At 38.6% G+C, this 24,842-nt stretch overlaps 1 protein-coding gene across 11 annotated transcripts in view; it reads left to right on the top strand.

Annotated features, from left to right (window-relative positions):
• The window catches only part of BBX (BBX high mobility group box domain containing), a 297,900-nt gene that overhangs the window by 136,436 nt on the left and 136,622 nt on the right, over nt 1-24,842 (top strand). The window contains exon 4 of one of the 11 annotated variants that reach the window (XM_066241806.1): nt 14,746-14,863. The exons of the other annotated variants lie outside the window; for them this stretch is intronic. The gene's annotated coding sequence lies outside the window, so the exon portion shown is untranslated. The remainder of the gene's footprint in view (nt 1-14,745; nt 14,864-24,842) is intronic. 11 annotated transcript variants of the gene reach the window in all.

Below are 24,842 nucleotides of genomic sequence, written 5' to 3' on the forward strand. Positions count from 1 at the left end.
ATTCCTGGACCAAAGCTGAAGGAGCAGCCTCTCCGGAATGTACAAGGATTGTGGCAAAGGAACGGTGGTGGACTGGCAGCTCGTAAAACTGCTGCTTGAACGTGGCACATGCCACCACCCCTTGTATTTCCTTGGCCAGAGTATGTCTCATGTCATGAGGTAGGAGCAGATGTTTAAGAGGGGTGGGGTAGGGAAAGGCTGATAGGGAGGCACAGTGCATATTTTCACTATAATATCTAATAATATAAATAACCCCATTTATAGCTCTTTTAGAGAGACAGAGTACACATAGTATATTTAGCTTCCAAAAAGTTCCCTAGTAAATGTATCTGTTTAACATGTAAAACTGTTTGACCATGAATCCTTTTTTTGTTTACATGGAACACAGTGTTCTGTGATACCTTATCTATGACAAGTTTTAAGGAATGAGGAATTGATACAATCAAGAGTTTCTTGGTGTTTTGAACATTAGGATATTTTCCATGATGTAGTGATGGTTTCTGGTATACATAATAGACTTCCATTATTGTTTTTATAAGTAGTTTTAAAACAAATGAAAATTACTGTAAACCAGACCCTCTGTAGTTTGCATCTAGAATGAGAGAAGGGAACTAATGATACTCATGATTATTTTTGGCCTGTGTTTAATAGAATGCAGAACTTTGACAGATGTTAATCAAATTTGGTATAGGAAGAGAATGAGAAAACGGGTGCTTTGCTTTTTCCTGTGGAATGTAATCATTTCACCAGATAATCTATCCAAACACCTCCACTTAAGATCAATGTCAAGAATCATTATAGAGAAAGAGAATTTAGACACTGTAGAGAGGTTAACAATGATATACCAGGAGTTTTCTCAGGTATTCCACCTGCGGTCATACTCACTGTACATTGTTTATTGTCTCCTAACTCCTCTAGGAAATGATTACATACATGAAAGGCCTCAGCCAAGGTTGGTTTGATTAGTTCTACAGGTATTATAAAACAATGCTGCCAGACCCATGTGGATAAAGATGGTATAGAAATCTAGGAGTATATAAACAATGCTTTATTTGATAGTTTATAGCTCCTTATGATTAGGAAAAAGGAACATTCTTAGACATATGTGAATTCAGAAAAAATTAAAGCAGAAATCCTAGTTATGGCACTTGTTTTTTTTTTTTCTGAAGCTGGAAACGGGAAGAGACAGTCAGACAGACTCCCGCATGCGCCCTACCGGGATCCACCCGGCACGCCCACCAGGGGGCGATGCTCTGCCCCTCCAGGGCGTCGCTCTGTTGCAACCAGAGCCACTCTAGCGCCTGGGGCAGAGGCCAAGGAGCCATCCCCAGCACCCGGGCCATCTTTGCTCCAATGGAGCCTTGGCTGCGGGAGGGGAAGAGAGAGACAGAGAGGAAGGAGAGGGGGAGGGGTGGAGAAGCAGATGGGCACTTCTCCTGTGTGCCGTGGCCGGGAATCGAACCCAGGACTTCTGCAAGCCAGGCTGATGCTCTACCACTGAGCCAACCGGCCAGGGCCTTATGGAACTTTTTAATTGAGGAATTTGAGCAGTCATTTAACCTCTCTAAAATTTTATGTTCTCCTTTTAATATAGGATAATGAGCACTACAATGTAAGAATGTGAAAATTAAATGAGGTTAATTATGTCAAGTCCCTGATGCAGTGACTACTAGCACATGGGAAGCACTCAAGAAAATGTACTTGCCTGACCAGTGGTGGCACAGTGGGTAGAGCATCAGTCTGGGAAGCTGAGGACCCAGGTTTGAAACCCCAAGGACACCGATTTGAGCGTGGGCTCATCCGGTGTGAGTATGGGCTCATCGGAGTGATCCCATGGCCACTGGCTTGAGCCCGAAGGTTGCTGGATTGAAGCCCTTGGTCACTTGCTTGAGCTCAAGGTCGCTGGCTTGAGCAAGGGGTCACTGGCTCGGTGGGAGCTTCCCCAGTCAAGGCCTGTATGAGAAGCAATCAGTGAACAACTAAAGTCAGTGGTGGGATTCAAATAATTTAACAACTGGTTCTCTGTCCTAATGACCATTTTAAGTATAAAAAAGTGATATCCAAAAGGTAGTTTATTACTTCATGCATTTAATAAATAAGAATAAAAGAGGCACAGAAAACTAGATTATGTTATAAGAAAGAGTTTTAAAATACTAATGAAAAAATATTAAATAATACTGTCAAAAACCAATAAAACTGTTATTTAAAGTATTTCCGTACTGCTTATTGATTGGCGTCCTCACTTGCAATTTTTTTCACCTATGGAGGGAATGAACATGACTAGGGACGCTTAGAGTACACTGTTGTGCAGATGAACGTTAAAAAAGAGTAAGGAATGTAAATCTGTGATTTCCACATTGGGCAGCTGCCCAGGCGCCCACCTTAGAGAGAACCCTGATTACAAGTGCCATTTTAACAACCAGTTTGCCGAACTCAACGAAAAATTAGGTATCAGTTCTGTCGATTTGGTGCGAACTGGCTGAATCCCACCACTGCCCCATGCTAGAGACCTTACTTAATTAACCTTTACCTACTTATAGGTAAACCTACTTATAGACACACTGGGGTTTGGGGCTTCAACATATGAATTTAAGGGCAACCAACTCAATCCATAATAGAGGTCATTGTTTCTATACCAAAGAGTTAAGTGAAAGCTAAAAAAATACATTCTATATTATTTAATATATAAACAAGAAAACCTGGTTTATTATAGTCATCTAAGATTCAAAAATTTCTTTATATCTTTGAGATGGAAAACATTTGAAATTAATTCCTATTTCTTTCACTTTGAAGTCATTGTACTTGAAAATGAGTTTCTTGCAAGTGAAGGCATCAAGTCTAACAACTTGAAAATCAGAGTGTTTTGTGTAATGAGGGAATTACATCATTGTACAAATTGATTTCCATGTGTAGTTGTTGTTATCTAAGAATAGAGTGTATTTGGAAATTAGGTTTGGGAATAAGATATTTACTCAGCTTAAGGTTTGTATCTATTTCTGCTTACTTAGAAGCAAACCAATTTATATTTTTCAAGATAGTATTCTTTTACTTTGTGAATTCAGGGAATGGTATATACGTAAGATTTCTGGTACAGAAAGAAAAGATTATCTATTTAAAATAATGCTAGCAGAACCTGACCAGGCACTGGCACAGTGGATAGAGCGTCGGGACTGGGGCGTGGAGGACCCAGGTTCCGGACCCCGAGGTTGCCAGCTTGAGTGTGGGCTCATCTGATTTGAGCAAAGCTCACCAGCTTGAGCCCAAGGTCGCTGGCTTGAGCAAGGGGTCACTCGGTCTGCTGTAGCCCCCTGGTCAAGGCACATATGAGAGAGCAATCAATGAACAGCTAAGGTGCCGCAGTGAAGAGTTGATGCTTCTCATCTCTCTCCCTTCCTGTTTATCTGTCCCTGTCTATTCCCTCTCTCTGTTACACACACACACAAAAATAATAATAATGCCAGAGAATTCAAGGAGTCCTAAATCCATTACATCTACCTGTTTATTGTTCTACTTTCCTCTTTAAAACAATTTTTTTTTCTTTCCTCCTCTTTTTTTTTTCGGGTAGCAACTCTTATGTCAGATAATGGTTGTTTGAATTTCTCAATAATCTAAGTGCAAGTCATTGAATGTATAGTACTTCTTTCTTTTTATTTTGCAGTTGTATACTTTTTCTATTGGGTAAGTCAGTTGATGGATGTTTGAGATAAGTGTTGGATAAATAGTGTGTTTACATATTGGATATTGATGTAAGCTCAACTTAGTTTTATCTTTGAACATTTTTTTTGAAGTGTGTGTGCTCTATCACTAGAATAATTTCAGTTTTTGGTGATTTGATGCCTAAGACAAAAAATATAATCAAACGGAAATAACCTTGGGTGCCTTAAACACTTGATTGGTGAAATATACCATCTAACCTTGTGTGTTTATATACTATCTAACCTTGTGTGTTTATATACTAAAGGATAAGTGATTGAGCAGTGATCTGGTTTTGTAGTTGTCAGTTTAATTGGTTGAAATGTATCTTAATTTTTTCATCTATTCTTGAATTCAGTTTCCCCCAAAAGCTATAGAAAGAATGAGTCAAACTACAGCCCTATATATACAATACATTTCAGCAGTGTTTTTTTTTTAATAGTAGGATCAATCTGCTGCTTGTAATATTTACTAGTTAAGAACAGTATAAGTAAATTCAGCAATGACTTCACTTCATGCCTTAACACTACTATGAAAGGTAGTGGATGAGTTAAGTATTTTTATATTGAAGTCTCTATTCCCTCTGATATCTATTATAGAGGAGTATGTTTCCCCAGTGGAAAAAAAATGATTATAATGGAGCAAAATTTCTCATGACATCTCTCTGAAAATTTCTGAGCATTTTAGTATAAAATATGTACTGCATTTGCTGGATATTCTGTATATACACAGTTCAGTGTTGTATATATGAGTGCATGGATATAGTTTTTTCATATCACCTCTTTGAGAAGCTGAAGGACTTAGGTTTACACTAGAGACTATTTTCTTCGTGGCTGTGTCCCCCAAACCAAAAAACAGTGTCTAGCATATGAAAGTTGCATAGTAAACATTTAGTGAATTAGTATTGACAATTTACATTTCATTAATCCTGTATTCCATTGAACTGGGTGTTAATAAGCATCTCCTGGTCTACCTGGAAATCATTTCTTTCCCCCAGTCTGAGTTCAGGAAGAGGAAATGTTTTTAAAAAAAATAAATGTCTCTCTTCCCTGGCCGGATAGCTCGGTTGGTTTGAGCATCGTCCCAAAGCACAAAGGTTGCCTGTTTGATCCACAATCAGGGCTCATACAGGAAGAGATTAGTGTTCCTATCTTTCTCTCTGTCCCTTCCTCTCTCTTCACTAAAATCAATAAATAAAAACACAAGTAAATAAATGTTTCTCTGTGCCTTTAAGTTTGCAGTTAGTCCTTTAATCAATAAATGTTAACAGGTTTAAGAACATAAAATAGCCTGACTGGTGGTTGTACAATGGATAGAGCATCGATCTGGGAGATACCGTCCCAGGTTCAAAACACCAGCTTGAGTGCAGGCTCACCACCTTGAGTGCAGGGTTGCCGGCTTGAGCGTGGGATCACCAACATGATCCCATAGTTGCTGGCTTGAGCTGAAAGGTCACTGGCTTGAAACCCAAGGTTGCTAGCTTGAGCAAGGGGTCACTGGCTCAACTTGAGCCTCCCAGTGAAGGCACATTCAATCAATGAACAACTAAAGTGACACAACTACAAGTTGATGCTTCTCATCTCTCTCCCTTCCCGTCCCCCCCCCAAAAAAAGAGAAAAGAACTTACAGTGAGCAGCAAAAATTATCTGGGTACCTATTGGCTCATCTGTAGAGTACACTGAGTCAGCAAGGGTTTGTAGAGACATATAATCCTTCTGCCAAGGGCTTCTCTGACACTCCCATCAACAGCCCTGTGAATGAAGTGCATATTGAAGGTTGTGAGGTTTAAGGTAGAAAACTGGTTCAGGCTGGGCTCTGAGAGATGCTGTATGACTTGGATTCAGTTCATGTGTACCAGGAAAGGTTGACCCAAGTACACTTTTAGGTGTCTTATTCTGGCAGAGTGGAGCAGGGCGTCTTTAGGGTATTTCTGTATTCAGATTGATCTATAAAGATGATGCATATGACTACTGTGTTTTGGGGTTTTTTAAATTTTTTTATTTTTTTTATTTTTCTGAAGCTGGAAATGGGGAGGCAGTCAGACAGACTCCCGCATGTGCCCGACCGGGATCCACCCAGCACGCCCACCAGGGGCGACGCTTTGCCCATCCCAGGCGTCGCTCTGTCATGACCAGAGCCACTCTAGCGCCTGGGGCAGAGGCCAAGGAGCCATCCCCAGCGCCCGGGCCATCTTTTTGCTCCAATGGAACCTTGGCTGCAGGAGGGGAAGAGAGAGACAGAGAGGAAGGAGAGGGGGAGGGGTGGAGAAGCAGATGGGCACTTCTCCTGTGTGCCCTGGCCGGGAATTGAACTCAGGACTCCTGCACGCCAGGCAGACGCTGTGTTTTGGTTTTATATTGACTTTTATAACTTGCTTAGTTTCATTTGCTATTGTTCTGTCTGTTATGGTTATAGCACTCTTTTGAAAAAGTGAACAAATTACGTAATTATTTCAGTGTTCCTTAGTATTTACTATAGACCATTTGTTATCAGGTGTCTCTTCATAGCAGAAATATTGTACTTCAGGTAATGTTTTACTGATTTTTTTTTAGCGGGGGGGGGGGGTTGGGGAAGGAGCAAGAAGCAGGAACTCATAGCAGTTGTTTCTCGTATGTGTTTTGACCAGGCAAGCCCGGGGTTTAGGATCGGCGACCTCAACATCTAGGTCAATGCTTCATCTACTGCGCCACCACAGGTCGGGCTAGTTTTAAGGTACTAAAACCATTATTACCATGGGCACATGCAGTGCACAGGTTTCTTGAGGGATCCAGCCAGATGAGGAGGATCTGACTTCTAAACAAAACTTAAACAATGAAAAGCTACCATAGATTATATGAATCCTGTCCTAAGCATGTCCAATGATAATATAATGAAGAATTGCTGGATTAGAAAGAGGGTGAAACATACAAAATGTGAGGTGTATTTGTGTGCAGCGTAGTGTATGCCCATTAATCCACCCAGGCACCACCTGGATGAACATGGACATGAAACTGAACCACACCTTCAATATACTTTCTAAACATCGACTATGTTTTCAGCGTTACTAGAGTTAGCAAGTCATCAAATAGGTGGATTCTATGAGACAAACAGAGAAAAGTTTGAAATGAGCAGCCCTTGTCGATCCTTTTACAATACTAAACTTCTTTCTATAGCATTCAGTCAGCCCTGCCGTATGATGAAGCTTGCTTTCTGTTCCTTTGGTGAAGTGAACACTTAAAGGGAACGATCTTTTTCAGGTTTGAAAGTTTAGCTGTTCCTGTTGAAATGATGTGTGTTGCCTTTCTTTATTATTCACTGAGAGTTTCACATTTTAGAGAACATAGATAAATCTTTCTAACAAGGCTGTTATATCGTATTAATGGTAAAGGTGCCCCAGTTATGTATCTTTTTTATGAGGTTTTACTTAATCACCCAAGTCATTGAATTTTTTCACAATTATTACTATTTTATATATTAAAGTAGTATATTAATAGATTTAGCATATTCAGTATTAAATAATAGTATATTTAGTGTTAAAATACTAAAATATTTTATACAGTAGAGTTTATAATGTGTCTGTGGAGAAATGTTTTAGAACTTCTACCTTGTCATGCTGATAAACCCCCTTATTCTTGCCTCTAGATCACCTAATGGTCACTATTGCTTCCTTGAGATTAATAAGGATACGCAGAAACTCGAAGATTTCCTTGTATTGATAGAATACAGATTTAAGTGGATTACCTTTTTCTTTTGAGCTCTGGCTTTATCTCAGACACATGGCGCCAAGATAAAACTAAATCTCACTCAGCTGTTGACTGTGGAGGGGACATGAGAAAGTTCCTTAGCTTCATTGTGCAACGGGATGAACACCAACCACGTAGGATTGTTGTGAGGATGGAAAGTGCTGGAGGGTGCGATGCTAACTCCTCACGTGGCAGGGCTATTAAGAAATGTATTTTTTTTTCCTCACAAAGAACAGTAGGTCAAAAGTGGCATTTGACGTTTTTGCTCCTGAACTGTTCCATGAAATTGAACTTGAAGCACGTTACCGTCTCCCCTCAGGAGCAAAAGGAGCAAAAACATGTGACGTTTTTGCTCCTGAACTATTCCATGAAATTGAACTTGAAGCACGTTACCGTCTCCCCTCTTCCTCACAAGAAGGAGAACGTTTGGCTTCACATTGCACATCTTTGTTTTATATTGGAGGTTGAATTGGACCCAGGATGGATCTACTTTACATCGTTAGGAAATAATAACATTTACTTTTTATGTTATTAAATATCTTAAAATGTTTTCTACATAACCCTAAGTGATAGAAGTTTGATTTTAATGATACATTCCCCAATTACTTTTGCAAGTATATTAAAACCCAAAGTTCAAATACATGAAAATATTAGGAGATAAGCCATCTATCATTCAGTGTATTATAATTATTTTAGGAATATTATTCCTTCATACTACTGGTATTAACAAAATTATCACTCCAGACAACAAGTAAATTGCTTAAGCATAACAAAATTTTTGTTATCAACGTAATTTTTTTTTCAAAGATTATCATTATTTTAACAAAACAGGGAAACCTACATTATGAATTCTGAATGAATTTTAAGGCATGAGAGCTATTTTTATAAATTGATGATCTCAACCACTTTAATTAAAAAAAAAATTAAAGTTAACTCAGTTAGGACCTAACTCTGCTAGCTTATTCATAAACTAGAAAAATCATATTTCCCTTATTTTAGGCTAGCAGTTTATATTTCACAACTAATTGATCCAAGAGAAGAAAGTATTTTTCTACATTTGCAGAAAATGCTACCTCTATGCAAGTATTTACTTTCTAAAAACTTTCATGCACTATAACTTGGTCTTTTGTCCTCAGTATCAGTAACTTTTTATTTATCACTTTTAAATATCTCTTTATAATTAATATATCTAAATTTGTTTTAAAGATGTAAGTACCACCTATGACAATTCTTTGTTTCCTTCTAAAACCTGCTCTATAAGTTAGCATGCATCTGTTACATGTTTGTGGTTTTATTGACATTTTGCCCCGTTCCTAGTTGAATATATGAATTCTAACTGTAACAAGCATGGATTTTATAGGCTCGCCAGTTACTAGAATATACTGAAATTCTAAACCATTCTTGCCCACCTGTACGGTGTGCTCTTTCTTGAGCTCTGTTGTAGTCCCTTTTAGGACCCGAACTTCCTGCAGAATACTCTGGAAAATGTTTCATTTAAAGATAAAGTAATCTACTTTCTGTTCTATTTATTTACTAGTAAATATATATATATATATATATATATATATATATATATATATATATATATATTTTAGTAACAAGGAACATTTTGATAAGGTTTTTTTGGGGTTTTTTTATTGATTTTAATTTATTGTGTTTACCTAGATTCTAGTGTTGCTCTGAATGCATCCCTCCTCCCCCTATTCCCCATTTGTTCACTAGTGAATATTTACTAGGCTTTTACTATGTGCAATTCATTAGACGCAGTCAGGGTTATGATATGATAAGAGAAAGCAAAGGCAAATTCTAAGTAGACAGAGAAAGGAGGGAGAGACAAATGTCATTCATTCTGAGGAGGGGGGAATGTACAGAAGAAGTCTGAGAAGATGAGTAAAGCCCTCTGCCATTTGGAGGGGAGATATATGTAATTGTCAGGGTGAGTTTACATTTCCCCCCTGTAAAGACAGATGAACCGTTAGAAATGTTTAAGCAGACCGTATAGATGGGATGGATTGGAAGGGAAAAGAGGCAGGCCTTGGAAAGATTGATCGGAGGGGAGAGGAGTGTAATGCTGGTGGCCATGGCCAGGCAGGTTCATGTTGGATTCGGACAGACCGTAGAGAACTGCGGATCCAGAAAGCATTGGGCTGTTACCATTTAATAGAGTGGCTCAACAGCAGATGGCAAATGAGCAAACAGGCAGGGGAAAAGCTCTTCTCATGAAGAGCAAAAATGACCCCTCACAGTGGCTGGCAGGCAGGCAATCCTCAATTCACAATCTGCCTGAGGGCAAGCCCCACCCCGACCCCCCAGCCTTACTTAGACTATACATGTGTGGAGCTGCCATGTGCTCACACACTAATCAGGCAAAGTACAAGCAAGCAAACCTAGCACAGCTGTTTTCCCAGCAAGGGGCTTGAGCAAATTCTAGGTAAGAAGAAACTTGTTCTTGTAAATCGGACCACTATGAGAACATTGTGAAGGTTATACCCTGTATCTCAGGATATTTGGATTGAGATAACCAACTCACAAAATCAAGTAAGTTTTCCCAACTCTCAGGGCAAAAGTTATCACTCAGTTAATGATTCCTTCATTGAAGAACTCCTCAAACACTTGCCACCTACTACTATTTAGCCTGTTTATGTCTGTGTCTTTGAGTATTTAGTGATAATAAATGTAGCTTTCACTGTTGGGCAAAGAATGTAAATCCTTTCCTGCCATCTGAACCAAATGAGTGATTTAAAGGACTTAGCAATACACTGAACTTGTGACGTGGGTCTAGACTAGGGGTGGTCAACATTTTTATACCTGCTGCCCACTTTTGTATCTCTGTTAGTAGTAAAATTTTCTAACCACCCACCAGTTCCACAGTAATGGTGATTTATAAAGTAGAGAAGTGACTTGACTTTATAAAATTTATAAAGCAGAGTTACAGCAAGTTAAAGCATATAATACTAATTACTTTATGTCAGATTTTCGCTAAGTTTGGCAGAATAAATCTTTATAAAAACAACTTACTATAGTTAAATCTATCTTTTTATTTATACTTTGGTTGTTCCACTACCGCCCACCATGAAAGCTGGAACACCCACTCGTGGGTGGTAGGGACCAGGTTGACTACCACTGGTCTAGACTCTAGAGGGAATCATAAGTAAGGAAGTGATGGGGAGTGTTGAAAAGGAAGTCAAAGATAGGGCTTACATTTAAGTATAGCTATTTAGATAATAAATACTCCATGCAGGAGTAGAGAGATAGTAATAGAAACGGATTTGTGCTAGGGGAGATGGCGTTTGGGATGGATTGGATTTGAAATGCAGAAAGGTTATCCGTGTGAGTATGTACAGGATTTGGTAATAAAGGTGAGATGAGTTCAGAAGAGAGTCAAGGTGAGGATAGGTAGAGCTGAAACCTTGGAAATTGGTGAAAGTAGAAATATGGTTATGACAGAGCTTTTGAAAACATCTACCTCTTTGTTCAGAGAAGTATAAAGGAAAGAAAATCAGATCTGTGGTGGGAAAATCAATAGAGTATAGGACTAAGGAAGATGGGGAAAAGTTTACAACAAAAATGTTGAAAAATACTGGCACATCTAAGTGCCTGAAAAAGGTGTTCAGCGTATGTGATCTAGGGGCCCTCGGAGATAGCAGATTTTGTACAGTGGTCAAGGAAGAAGCCATGTTGTGTTTCCAATATTTCACCTTTCACTGAGAAATTTTTAATTCTCTCTTTAGCTGAAACTCTATGTTGATCCACTGAGTTCATGGAATAATCTGTAATGATTTACAAATCCACTCCCTGAGAGCATGAAATTCTTCTTCAAGTGTAGCTTTAATAGTCTTTTCATTAAATATGTTACCACAGATTGCTTTAAATTAAAACTTATCCAGGTGCTAATATTTCCTCATATGCCCTAAAGTAACTTTTGTTAAAATACCATCAGCTTAAGTACTTTCTGAATAACTCACCTGTAGGATTTATATATATAATTGGCATTACAGCAGGATGATTAACGATCTCCCTGTCAATTGCTAGCTCTTCTTTTATAGTCAGTACAGTCAAACTTCAAATAAGGCCTACCATCTTAATAAAGATCCTTGGGAAGCCCTTGGGAGTAGTAGGGCCCCCTGCGTGTGAAAGTTCTAGGATAGAACCAGATATAATCAGATACAGAGGCACTTCTATTTTCATGTGCAGAGAATAACTGTAAGAGTACACAAGACTTGCTCTACGTAGAAATAATAATTATAATAATTAACTTCAGTTGTTATTTTTACTTTTTTTTTTTTGCTAATATCTGTGTGTGTGTATTTGCTCTTTTTTTTTTTTTTCACAATGACCCTTAGATGTTTAGGCATCATTATTCTCATTTTATACATGAAAGAATGAGGCTAAGAACATTATCAATTGTCTGAGTGTCTTGGCTAATTAAAAACAGAGCCATGATTGGAATCAACTCTCTCTGATTTTCAAAGGCCATGTTCTTTACATGGCTCATACAGTTTTATGATGTATTTGAAATTTGAGCTTTAACACCTTTGATGGCAACTACTCACTCCAGTTTGGAAGCTCAATGCCTCATTACTTTCTTATCTTTTACCTCCAACTAGGGAGGACTAGATCACTTTTATTGGCTTAAACGTATTGCCAATTTGACAGTTGATTGTCAGACACTTTTCTGTATATTCAATACTGTTACAGGTATATGTATTTAAACTTCATAACAACTCTACGAAAGGCAGTTATATTTCCCCCAACATTTTGTTATGAAAGTTTCAAATACAGCATTACACACTTATGTACTCTCAACCTAGATTCAGCCATCAACACTTTGCTATATTATCACATATCGATAATCAACCCATTGTCATTTCATTTTTTGATGCACTTGAAAGCAAATTATAGACATCATTACATTTGCTCTAAATTGTTTATTGACTAGAGTTTAATATTTATGTATAAGGGTTTTTTATGTAAAATTTACATTTAGTGTAATATGCGATCTTAAATGTATATTCCCTGAGTTTTGATAAATGCTTATACCTGTGTAACCTAAATACCTTTCAAGATAGTAGGACATTACTATTGGTAGGTCTCTCTTTCCATTCCCCTTGGTAGATGAGGAAATGGAAGCACACAGAAGTTAAGCGATCTGCCTCAGGTCACACTGTTAGTAAGTGACAGAGCCGGGAATCAAACCCTGGCAGTTTGGCTGCAGGCTTTGGGCTCCTAGCCACACCACCATGCTGCTTACGGATTGTCCTCGTGTGTTCAGGCACCTCTTTACAGTCACATGTACAAATGCACTGTTTATTTTTAACATAAGTGTGTAGACACAGAAGTAATACACTTGGGATTAGTGAGAAAAGAAATGCTGTTATAGAAATGCATTGGTTCCTTGAAGAGGTTTATGTAAAGGGCAACTAAGGGAGATGGCAGTTTCCTTCATCGGAGTACTGGGGTGAATCTCTGTATAATAACAGTCTTGACCGGCATCCTGGATTAGTGTTTCCAAATATGTAGTGACAGTTACTTAATGACAACACTGAGGCTCAGGAAGATCCTAACGTGCCACTTGAACAATTAAGGGTAGGTGATGTTTAGTATAATTTTTTTATTAAGGATATTTTGGTCAGTAATGAAAAATTGTTCATCTGTGTGTGGTATATATGGTACCTGGTTACCTCAGTCTCCAAATTATTAGAATTAACCAATTCGGAATTCATACTTGTGAAATTTGTAAAGTTGTTAACAAAGAAACTGAATAGAATTCTTTGGCATAAAAATATGAATAAGTATTAGAATAGATTATATTAAATTTGATTTCTGGTTTGGAATACTTAGGTGAACCTTTCCTATGGAAAAAAAAGTGTGCCTTTTTCATCAGTTGTGTTCATAACACAAGTCAAATCTTAAAAGTTGACCAGTTCTCACCATTCACTACTCAGATAATGAAAAATTAGCTATCATATACATTTTTTTAAAACCTTATGTTGTGCACAAAAAGGAACTTAAAAAATAAAGCATTTAGCTAGCAAATCCTAACCAATCACTAGAGGGCAGAGCAGTACCATACTTTAGGCCTTATTTGAAAATTGCTGGTTTAAAAATTGCTGAGCATGGAAAATATATTGATGTACACTTGAATAGAAATTTCTTTGTATTCTTTTTGTCTTGTGTGAAATCCAATAACATGCTTCCACTTATATCAAAAGAACTTTTCTGTCAATTACATTGATTGCTTCCAACAGGGCATGATTATTTAGAAAAGTATAAGTATCCCTTAAGAGAAAATACTAATGCTTACAAAAGGTGGTGCATTAAGTCATTTTTATTCATGTATAACCCTGAAATTAAATTGCAGTATAGACTTGAGTGAGACATGATGAGAGAGCAAGTGTGAGACAAGTTTACAAGTATTTAGACCTAAGAATTTATTGAAATGTGAAGGACCTTTTGCTTTTTCAGCTGAAATTTGTTGAATCCAGACCTTGAAATTATAAAGTGATCAACTAACTCTAGCTCCTATTTTAAATGTTAAAATTTTGTGAAGTGAATGTTCACTTAATTTCATTTCTGTTTTAAAATTTCTGTCATCCTGAGATACTTTTACTGATTTATTATTTTTTGATAGAATTTTAAAATAAATGAAACCCCGACGAAAAGTAGCCTAGTAAATAAATAACCCGAGTAGTTCAATGTCCCAAAAGATAAAATTTTTGTCTTGACTGTGTAGTTTGAATTTTATTTTATAAAATGTTTGGATTTATATATAATTTATTTCTAATAGAGACGGCATGTGATATCAGAGAAAGTTCTGGGTTTTGGACTTAGAAGATTTGGGACCCCAATTATTATGTGCTTACTTGTGACCTTGGGCGAGTCACATTGCCTCTCTGAAGTAACCATTTTCTGAATTGAAGAATTGGGGAAAATACTTCCTTATTTGCAGCCGGGTTGTTTTGAGGATTATGTTTGTGCCTTTGTGTATATTTCTCCAAAGATGAGACCTGGTAAAGATGACTTTTAATGAAGATACAAGCTCAGAAAAACCTTAGAAATACCTTTGAAATGGTAGATGATATTAAGTTAGTAGCATGTGGGCACCTATTACCTGAGTAAATAGACCAGAACTGTGGTCTTCAAACCCCAAGCCCCAGTTCAGATTGCTGATTTCCTCCTGTCCCTGGTGTCTTTGGCTGCTTAATCTCTGTGACTCCTGACTCTTCCGCTCCTCTCATTCTCTGTTCTGTCTTCTGTGTAGTTCCATGTCCCCTCTCTCTGTGTTTCTCCTGACTGTCTTTGGTCTCTCTCTGTGTTTTTCTTGTCCCAGGCACCCTCAGGAGGAGCCCAAGCCTCTAGCGGTACCTGGTATCATCTCCAGCATGTTTATAGATGTGGAGGATTCACTGGGATATTGAGAAATACCAGAGGCGAACTGTTCCACTGTAGTAAGTCAATCAGCATTTATTAAGTGACTACTGTTTACAGAGCACAGTTGGTGGTGCTTTGGGGAAAAAAAAAAGAAGTTAGGGCATACATAGCTCAGAAAAAATCAACTTGTAAAGTCTTGTCAGCGGTTCTTGAAGGATGGTAACCCATGCAAACAAAATAAAAAGCTGACAGATATACTGAATGAGTGGTGGTGTATGTATGCTGAAGAGGGCCTGAGTCTATGGAGTAGAGAAAACCAGTTAATATCCATCGGGGTTCCTGTGTGAGCTTAAAATTACCGGTAGGTTTTTGAAGTATGATTGGAAGAGGGCTAAGGAAAGAGAGGGTGGAGTGAGTAATTTCTGTGGGGCTTTCAAAGCCTGTTCCTTTGCCCCCGTGAATTCCTGGTGGGGGCATGGAGGTGGCAGGGAACCGGAGTGATGAATGTCAGCCTGCCAACAACAACGAACTTCCTTAAACTTCCCATCCTAGAGAAATCCAGTTATGAAAAATATAGCCAAGTTGAGACTTTCCATAAACATAATTAGTATCTGTTGCCAGCTTTAGAATTTATAGAATTTAAGAGTAAATTGTGATTCTGAAGCAATACAAAGGTGTTAGGAAATAAAATTAACACCCACTATTATAACCTAAAGATACATTTTACATGCTAAAAGGAATTAAAATAGTAAATTGTAGTATAACAAGTTAATCTTGCTTTTGTGTTGGAAATTTATTTTTGCTATTGTATTTTAGACAGTTCTAAGGACAGTTGTACCATGCTTTTCTGAGTTAGATATGGTGTGAACCCCGCCTCCACTAGCTGTGTCAAGGTTGAGCAATCTACGTAACAACACAATCTCAGTTTCCTCATCTGTAAACTAAGGATGAAAATATTTATATTAGAGTTGTTGTGTGGATTAAAGAAATAATTTTGTAAAGTCCTGAGTACATCTAGGTGCTTGTTACTTGCAGATACTTAAAGTACCTTTTAAAATAGTTTATTAAATACAGTGTTACTTCTGAGAGCTTTTTCAAAATAGATGTAACCCTCATAGTGTTTAGAGAAGCTATGTATATACAGGGCGTATTTATAACGTGTGAATAGGATACAAAGAATAGCGTTAACATAATTAACTAAAGTACCTACCACTAATTTAGGAAATAAAACTGCTCCTGGCCGAGATTTTATCATCTCTCCCTTAACCTCCCCACCACAATCCGAAAGGTTGAGTTAATTATTTCCCTGTTTTTCCTTATATTTTTACATATTTCTGTATCCCCTACATTAAACTTTGCTTGTTTTTAAATTTTATGTAAATAATATGTTTTCCCTGTAACACCTATTGTATAGCTCAACATCATGATTTTTTTTCAAATATTTTTAATTATAGTTGACATACAATATTATATTAATTTTGGGAGTACCAGACTATCAATACTTATGTGCCTTATGAAGTGATCACCACAGTAAGTCTAGTAACCAACTGTCAATGGTACAAAGTTTGTATAATACTATTAACTGCATTCCCTATTCTGTACACTACATTCCACTGACTTCGTTTCTAACTGGAAATTTGTGCTTCTCAATCCCCTTCCTTTTTCCTGCCCATCCCCTTCCCCGCTCCCCTCTGGGAACCATCAGTTATTTCTGTTTCTTTTGTTGTTCATTTGTTTTTAGATTCTACCTATAAGTGAAATCATATAGTATTTGTCTTTCTTTGTCCTACTTATTTCACATAACATGATACTCTCTGTGTTGTTGCAAATGGCAAGATTTCATTCACTTTTATGGCTGAGTAATAATCCATTTTGTTGTTTTATGTATACATATGTGTATATATATATACAGTACACGCACACATTATCACATCTTCTTATCCATTCATTTATTGTTACTGACCTAGGTTGCTTCTGTATCTTGGCTATTGTAAACAGTGCTGCAGTGAGCATAGGGATGTATGTGTTTTTTTGAATTAGTGTTTTCATTTTCTTGAGATAAATATTCAGATGTGGAATTAATTGCTGGGTTGTACGGTAATTCTGTTTTCAGTTTTTTTGAGGAATCTCTCTACTGTTTTCCATAGTAGCTGCACTACTTTACAACTCCACCGACAGTGTACAGAGGATTTTCTTTTCTTCACATCCTCTCACACACTTATTATTGGTTATCTTTTGATAATAGCCATTCTGACAGGTATGAGATGATACCTCTTTGCAGTTTTGATTTGCATTTCACTAATGACTAGTGATGTTTAGGATCTTTTCATGTGTCTGTGGGCCATCTGTATGTTTTTAGAGAAATGTCTATTCAGGTCCTCTGCCCATCTTTAATAGGATTATTTTTAAATGTTGAGTTGTTGGAGTTCTTCATATATTTTAGATATTAATCATTCTTGGATATATTATTTGTAAGTATCTTCTCCCATTCAATAGGTTGCTTTTTCATCTTGTTGATGCTGTCCTTCGCTGTGCAAAACCTTTTTATTTTGATATAGTCCCCATTTGTTTAGTTTTGCTTTTGTTGCCTTTGCTGAGGAGATACATTTTTAAAAATATTGCTAAGAGTAATATCAAAGAGTTTATTTACTGCCTATGTTTTAGTTTAGGAATTCTGTGGTTTCAGGTCTTAATTCATTCATTTAAGTTTATTTTTGTAACTAGTGCACATATCTATCCAGTTTTCCCAACACCACTTACTGAAGGGAGACTATCTTTTAATCATTGTATATTTTGCCTCCTTCATCAGATTAATTGACCAAATAAGAATGGGTTTATTTCTAGGCTCTATGTGTGTTTTTGTGCCAGTACCATATGGTTTTGATTACTATAGCTATGTAGTATTGTTTGAAATCAGAGACCTTGATACTGCCAATTTTGTTCTTTTTTTAAGATTGCCTTGGTTATTCAGGGTCTTTTGTGGTTCCATATAAAATTTAAGGTTATTATTTCTAGTTTTGTGAAAAGTGCCATTGATCTTTTGATAGGGATTGTATAGAATCTGGAGATTGCTTTGGGTAATATGGATATTTTAATATTCTTTAAATCCATGACCATGGTATATCTTTTCATTTGTTTATATCTTGTTCAGTTTCTTTTATCAGTGTCTTAAAGTTTTCAGAGAATAGGTCTTTTACCTCCTTGGCTAAATTTATTTCTAAGGTATTTTATTTTTATATTTTTCAATGCAATTGTAAATGGAATTGTTTTCTTAATTTCTTTTTCTGATAGTTCCTTATTAGTGTAAAGATCCACAACAGATTTCTGAATATTAATTTTGTATCCTGGAACTTGACTGAATTTATGTATTAGCTCTAATAGTTTTTAGTGGAATCTTTTGACTTTCTTATATAGTATCATGTCATCTGCAAATAGTTACCATTTTCCTTCTTCCTTTCCAATTCAGGTATTATTTTTTAATTTTTGTCTGATTGCTGTGGCTAAGACTTATAATACTTTATTGAATAAGATGGTCAAGAATGGGCATCTTGTTTTGTTCCTGATCTCAGAAGAAAAGCTTTCAGCTTTTTGCCATAGAGTATGGTGTTAGCTGTGGATTTGTTTGTGTTCTTTATTATCTGTTGAGGTATGTTCCTTCTATACCTAGTTTTTGAGAGTTTGTATTACAAATGGATGTTGAATTTTTGTCAGTTGCTTTTTGTGCATCTGTTGTAATGATCATGATTTTCATCCATTTTGTTTTATGTGGTGTATCATGTTTATTGATTTGCAGATGTCAAACCATCCTGCATCCGGGGGGTTGATCATGGGAAACTCTTTAGCGCTCTTCAATTCTGAAGATAATCTTGTTGGATAGAATATTCTTGGCGAAGGTTTTTCCTTTCATCACTTTGAATATATTGTGCCATTCCCTTTTGACCTCCAACTTTTTTGCTGAAAAATCAGCTAATGGTTTTATCAGGACGCTCTTGCATGTAATGGGATGGTTTTCTCATTGCCTTTAAGATTCTCTAACTTTTGGTGTTTTCGTTATGATTTGTCTTGGTGTGGGTCTCTTTGGGTTCATCTTGTTTGGGACTCTCTTCACTTTTGGAACTTTGATATCTGTCTCCTTCATCAACTTAGGGAATTTTTCTACTATTATTTCTTCAAGTATATTTTCTGTCTGTTACTCTGTTTTTCTGGGACCCCTATGATTTAAATGTTGATGTGCTTGATTTTGATCTAGAGGTCCCTTAAACTATGCTTTTTTAGTTAATATTATTATTACTTGTTTATTTTTACTGTTCTGATTGGGTGGGAAGTCACGGAGATAACTCCACTACCTTGTGTTCCAGCTCCCTGACTTGTTCTTATACACCGTCTAATGTGCTTTTGAGTTCCTTTAGTGTATTTTTCTTTTCAGTTATTGAGTATCTCAGTTCTGATTTTTTTTTCATGTTTTTTTCTTTGTTGAAGTTCTCACTGAGTTCACCTATTCTTCTCTCCAGTTCATTAAATATCTTTATAAACATTGTTTTGAACTCTTCATCTGGTAGATTGTTTCATTTAGTTCTTTTTTATGGGGTTTGGGTGCTGTTGTTTTTTCCTTTTTTTTTCATTTGGAACATGTGTTTCTATCTTCTCATTTGGACTGTCTCTGTGTTTGCTTCTATGAATTAGGTGAAACAGAAACCTTTCCCAGTCTTGAAAGAGTAGGCTTGTCTAGGAACTTTTTTTATTTTTGTAGAATAAGTGTAAGGGGCATATTTGTCAAACCAGCTGGGGCTGGAGTTTGGGCTGCAGAGAGACCGGGAGCAGGCTGCACTGGGGCCACCTTGGTGGGCAGGGTGAAGCTGGAGCTGGAGCAGCTCCGGCTGCAAAGAGACCAGGAGCAGGCTGCACTGGGGCCACCTTGGTGGGCAGGGTGAAGCTGGAGCTGGAGCTGGAGCAGCTCCGGGTGCAGAGAGACCGGGAGCAGGCTGCACTGGGGCCACCTTGGTGGGCAGGGTGAAGCTGGAGCTGGAGCTGGAGCAGCTCCGGGTGCAGAGAGACCGGGAGCAGGCTGCACTGGGGCCACCTTGGTGGGCAGGGTGAAGCTGGAGCTGGAGCTGGAGCAGCTCCGGCTGCGGAGAGACCGGGAGCAGGCTGCACTGGGGCCACCTTGGTGGGCAGGGTGAAGCTGGAGCTGGAGCTGGAGCAGCTCCGGCTGCGGAGAGACCTGGAGCAGGCTGCACTGGGGCCACCTTGGTGGGCAGGGTGAAGCTGGAGCTCGAGCAGGTGCAGGCTGTGGGGAGTCCTAGGGGTGCAAGTTGCACCACAACCACCATGGCCGGGTGGCCGGGAAGCTGGCTCAGGGAGTCTTGCGGCCAAGGTGGACTGGAACGGCCTTGGCAGGCTTGCTGGAACTGTAGTTGGACTGGGCTTGGAGCAGGGGGAGTCTTGGAGGCACGTTATATGGCTCCCAGGGCTCCAGGAGCTGGAGCGAACATGGGCTGTGGGAAGTCACGGAGATAACTCCTGCCGCAGCAGGACACCTGGGCAGGCTGGTTCAAGGTGTAGTTGGAGTGAGTTGGGACACGGAGTCCGGGAACAGCCGTTGGGCTGGAGCCAGGAGCTGCGCTGGAGTGGGCGTGGCCTGCCTGCGGGAAGTCTCCGGGAGGAGCGGAACGGGGCGGGGCTATTGGATGGGTGCGGACCGTAGGGATTCGGGGGACCAGCTGCCCTGGGCCTGGAGCTCTGGCTGGGGGGACTCCCATTGGCAAGCTGCGAACCTGGTACGGGCTTGGGGTCTGGGACACAGCGGGGTGCCTTTGGCTCAAGGTTGATTCGAGTATCTAGAATCTAGATCGTGCAAACAAGGTGGACGGTGAGCGCTACAAATGGCGCTCTCCTGTGTCTCCAACACTGGAGTGAGTTCTGCCGTTCTCCTGTTTGGCCGATGTTCTAGGGTTTGAAAAGGTTTCCTTACATATATTATAGATGATTTTTAAACCACCTTTTTCGCTGTGCCCCCAGGCGGGATTCTGTGCGTGCCCTTCAGAGATCCCTCCCTACTGCAGGTCAGGCGCAGGGGGTGGAGTTTCCCAGGTCAGTGGCTTCTCCTGCCTATTTCTACGTGGCCTCTCTGGCTTGTGCAGAAGCCGTTCAGTCAGCCTTCATTTCTACTTGAGAGGAATTGCTTTGTCTCTAGGTGTAGATTCAAAGTGATCGTTGGAGGAGGTAAGTTCTTCCTTGCCACCATCTTGGACCTAGAAAACTTCAATCTCATGTTTGATATGGTCATCTTGCTTATACTTGTGATTCATTTGTGATTACAGTTGTATTTCACTTTATGGAAATACTACTTTATCTGCTTTCTCTTGATGGTTTTTTGGGTTGTATTAAATTTTGTGTTATTAGAAATAAAGTTGCAGAGAAAAAATCCTTGAGGTTCCTGTACATGTTTCTCTACAATAAAGGTTCAGGACTGGAACTTCTGGGTCAAAGGATATTGCCAACTTCAAACTCTACCAGATAATGGCAAATGGATTTCCACAGAACTGGTTACATTTTATACTCTTTAGCCAAATGTGTTTCCCCCTCTATATTTCCTATAGTTCTTTACAATGTCCAGATCTTTGTTTAAAGAATTTTGTAAGTTATCTACTAGATCTTTGTTTAAAGAATTTTGTAAGTTATCTGTAACACTGGCTTAACAATAACCGCGATGGACTTTTTTTTGTTTGTATAAATTAGTTTTATTCTTTGCAGCAGCTGCTTTTATTTCTCTCTGTTTTCCAGTTGTCAACAGTACCTTTTCTCAAACCAGTATAAATACAGAGATCCGGAAATAGCTGGGTACGTTTGCTAGCTAAGTTTTTTTTCTCCCAAGGAAACCATATTAAATTGTAATGTTCTCCTATGTTAAATGATAATGGTCAACTGTACCTGATTTCTAAGACTCTTTGAACAGGGAAATGTACATCTTTTTCTGATTTCTTTTTTCCTTAATTCAAGTTGAGAAAGAGTGACCCACCGACGTCTGTGAGCTGCGGTGACTTACTCAGCCTGTGTTTTGTTCTGCTGTGCAAAAGTCCCAGGAGATTGAATAAATGATTCAACTTGTACTTGTCAGTCTTTTCCCTTTTCTTTTTTTTACCCACTTTGTTTTTCTGAGATGATTTTTTTGGTATCTGATTATACTTGTATACCATTCCAATTTTTATATCACAGTTCCTCCTAACTTTATACTTGGTGGTTCATAATTTTAGTTGATTGATCTTAATGTTTTGCCTTTTGTCAAACTTGTTACCACTGTCTGCACCATTAATTTCCTAGGTTTTCCAAGGAACCATACTAGGATCTAACCTAGTACTTAGTACTTACTCTTCAGTAGATGTTTAAGGAATGAAGAAAGGAAGATGTAAATGCAATAACACTGAAATCTCAGCAATAATAATTTCTCTTAAAGCAGTAGATAAAAGTCACGAGTACTGTAAACAGTTGTGCCAGTGAGCAACTTTGTTCAAAAAAGAATGACCATACACAGTTCATTTCTTGAATTTCACTCTGGTTTTTGGAATAATGAGAGTGGTAGACAAAGATTCCTTTGTGACTCCAACAGTTTGTATTCTATTTTAAATTAGAATGACAAATAGTTTCTCATTGGGTGTCTGGGCACCATTACCGAAGCCTGACTCTTACAGTACTGGACTTTTGGCCCATAACTTACTGGGATTTTGGACCACAGTGACCTGCCAGTTATTTTCTCTTATATCCTCGGCAAGTGGGGCATACATCAAATTTCCCTTCTTCTTTGTTCTTTAGTGTTGATTTATTCTAGAAAAATAATATATTTATCTTTGAGAAAGTATAATGAACGCCTTTGGCTTCCCTGTTTCGTTCCCCAGGTAACGCAGGCATTGTTCAGTGTAGAACCTTGAGTTCTGCCCTCTGGCTTCTGCTACTGCTCCTCCGACCCCACAGCTGTGACCAGGGCAGTTCATTCTACCCTTTGTTAGTTGCTGTCCAGTTTAATCCCCTGTCTTTTCTCACTATTTTAGAGCCACTGTTGGTTTTTACCACTGGGCTTTTCCTAGGATTCCTGTGTCTGTTTTCCTCTGGTGCTTGAGGCCAGTTGCCCGTTCCTTTCGCCCGTGGTTTCTCTGCTAGGAACGTCTCAACTTCGAGGCCTGAGTTCTTTCCCTTGCTCCCTTCGCTCAGTCTTCCCATAAGAGGATTCCATCTTAAGGGGATGAGTGCTACCACCACTTTCGAGGAGTATAGTCTGACTCCAGATTCTCACATGACTGACATTTCTTAAATGTGTTTTCTGTTCAGAATTAGTTTTGTGAGTGCCTCTGAACGTGTGGATCAAAGGCAAAGAGCACCAGAGAACAAGCCCCAGAGAGCAAGGGATACAAACACTATCTTAACCTTCTGTAAATTGTAAACACTGCCTAATCACTCCCGAGAAGCCTGGCCTGGGCGCTTTGTATCTGACCATGAACCAAGAGTTAGGAGTTTCTTTCTGACTTTCGTTGAGGGACCCAAAATAATCTAATTTCGTCATGATCTTATGGAGCTGATTTGTGAAAATCCCATGTAAGTTTGGAAGATATTAGGCTAAGAAGAGAATAAGGCAAGGGAAGAATTTTGTAAACCTCCTCCAAAAATGAAAAAGGAGTAAAACTTTAATGAAGGGCTTATAACTTAATTCTATATCAATTTGGGAATTGAAAAAAAACTTTACTTTTTTTTTTTTTTTTGTATTTTTCTGAAGCTGGAAACCGGGAGGCAGTCAGACAGACTCCCACATGCGCCCGACCGGGATCCACCTGGCATGCCTACCAGGGGGCGATTGTTCTGCCCATCCGGGGTGTCGCTCTGTCGCGACCAGAGCCACTCTAGCGCCTGAGGCAGAGGCCAAGGAGCCATCCCCAGCGCCCGGGCCATCTTTTGCTGCAGTGGAGCCTCGGCTGTGGGAGGGGAAGAGAGAGACAGAGAGGAAGGAGAGGGGGAGGGGTGGAGAAGCAGATGGGCGCTTCTCCTGTGTGCCCTGGCTGGGAATCGAACCCGGGACTTCCGCACGCCAGGCCGACGCTCTACCACTGAGCCAACCGGCCAGGGCCTACATTTTTTTTTTTTAATGTTAAATTACTTATTACTGAGAGGCTGTTGTTCTCCAGCCTTCAATTCACATAAAAGACTCAAGATTTTCTGGACTGTCCAGCCGTGAAGAACAAGAAGCTGAACTATCTTTGATAATTCACTCCTCCTAACTTCTTACTTGACAGAACTTTACAAAGATACCATCTTTCCCCGTGCGTAAGATACTCCCATGTATAAGACGCACCTTAATTTTGGGGCCCAAAATTTGAAAAAAAAAAATGTATTACATAAAGTTACTGAATTCAAGTTTTATTCATCCTAAAACTCATACAACTTCTTATCTGGACGAAAAACCTGGAAATGCAAGTAAAAAAACGACAAACACTGTATAAGATGCACCCAGTTTTCAGACCCAAATTATTTTGAAAAAAGGTGCGTCTTATACAAGAAAAAATATGGTATATTATGCGAAATGTTCTATTTCAAAAGAAGCAAATTAATAATACAATCCTATCTCTAGAAGAACAGCTAACTTTTTGTTCCTCAGGAAGGCGGGGATAGAAATATCCTTTTATGTTTAGAGGGAGAAAATGGGAGAAATCCCCTGACATGAAAACTTGACTGATAGGAGAATGCTCACTCACCAGTCTTACATTGTGTCTTTGATTAATGTAAAAGGCTTGACCTGTTAAGTATTCACATTAATGTTTGAAATTATCAGTGACAAAAGTTTCCTCTGTAATATTAATTCACTCAGTATTTTATTAATTTAGACAGGCTAGAAAGTGCTTTAGAAAGTTTACAGCACTCATTTAGTATTCTTATTTTAGTTACTTTTGAAAGAAAACCACATATTCCGAAATGAGTAAGTTTCAGCAAATATTAAAAATAAACTATTGTGTTAATAAGTTGAGTCATCATTAAATAGAGTAGAAAATTTATAATGTATATAAAGTATACAAG

This window comes from Saccopteryx bilineata, chromosome 8, assembly GCF_036850765.1.
Source record: "Saccopteryx bilineata isolate mSacBil1 chromosome 8, mSacBil1_pri_phased_curated, whole genome shotgun sequence".
In the NCBI taxonomy this organism is placed as follows: domain Eukaryota; kingdom Metazoa; phylum Chordata; class Mammalia; order Chiroptera; family Emballonuridae; genus Saccopteryx; species Saccopteryx bilineata.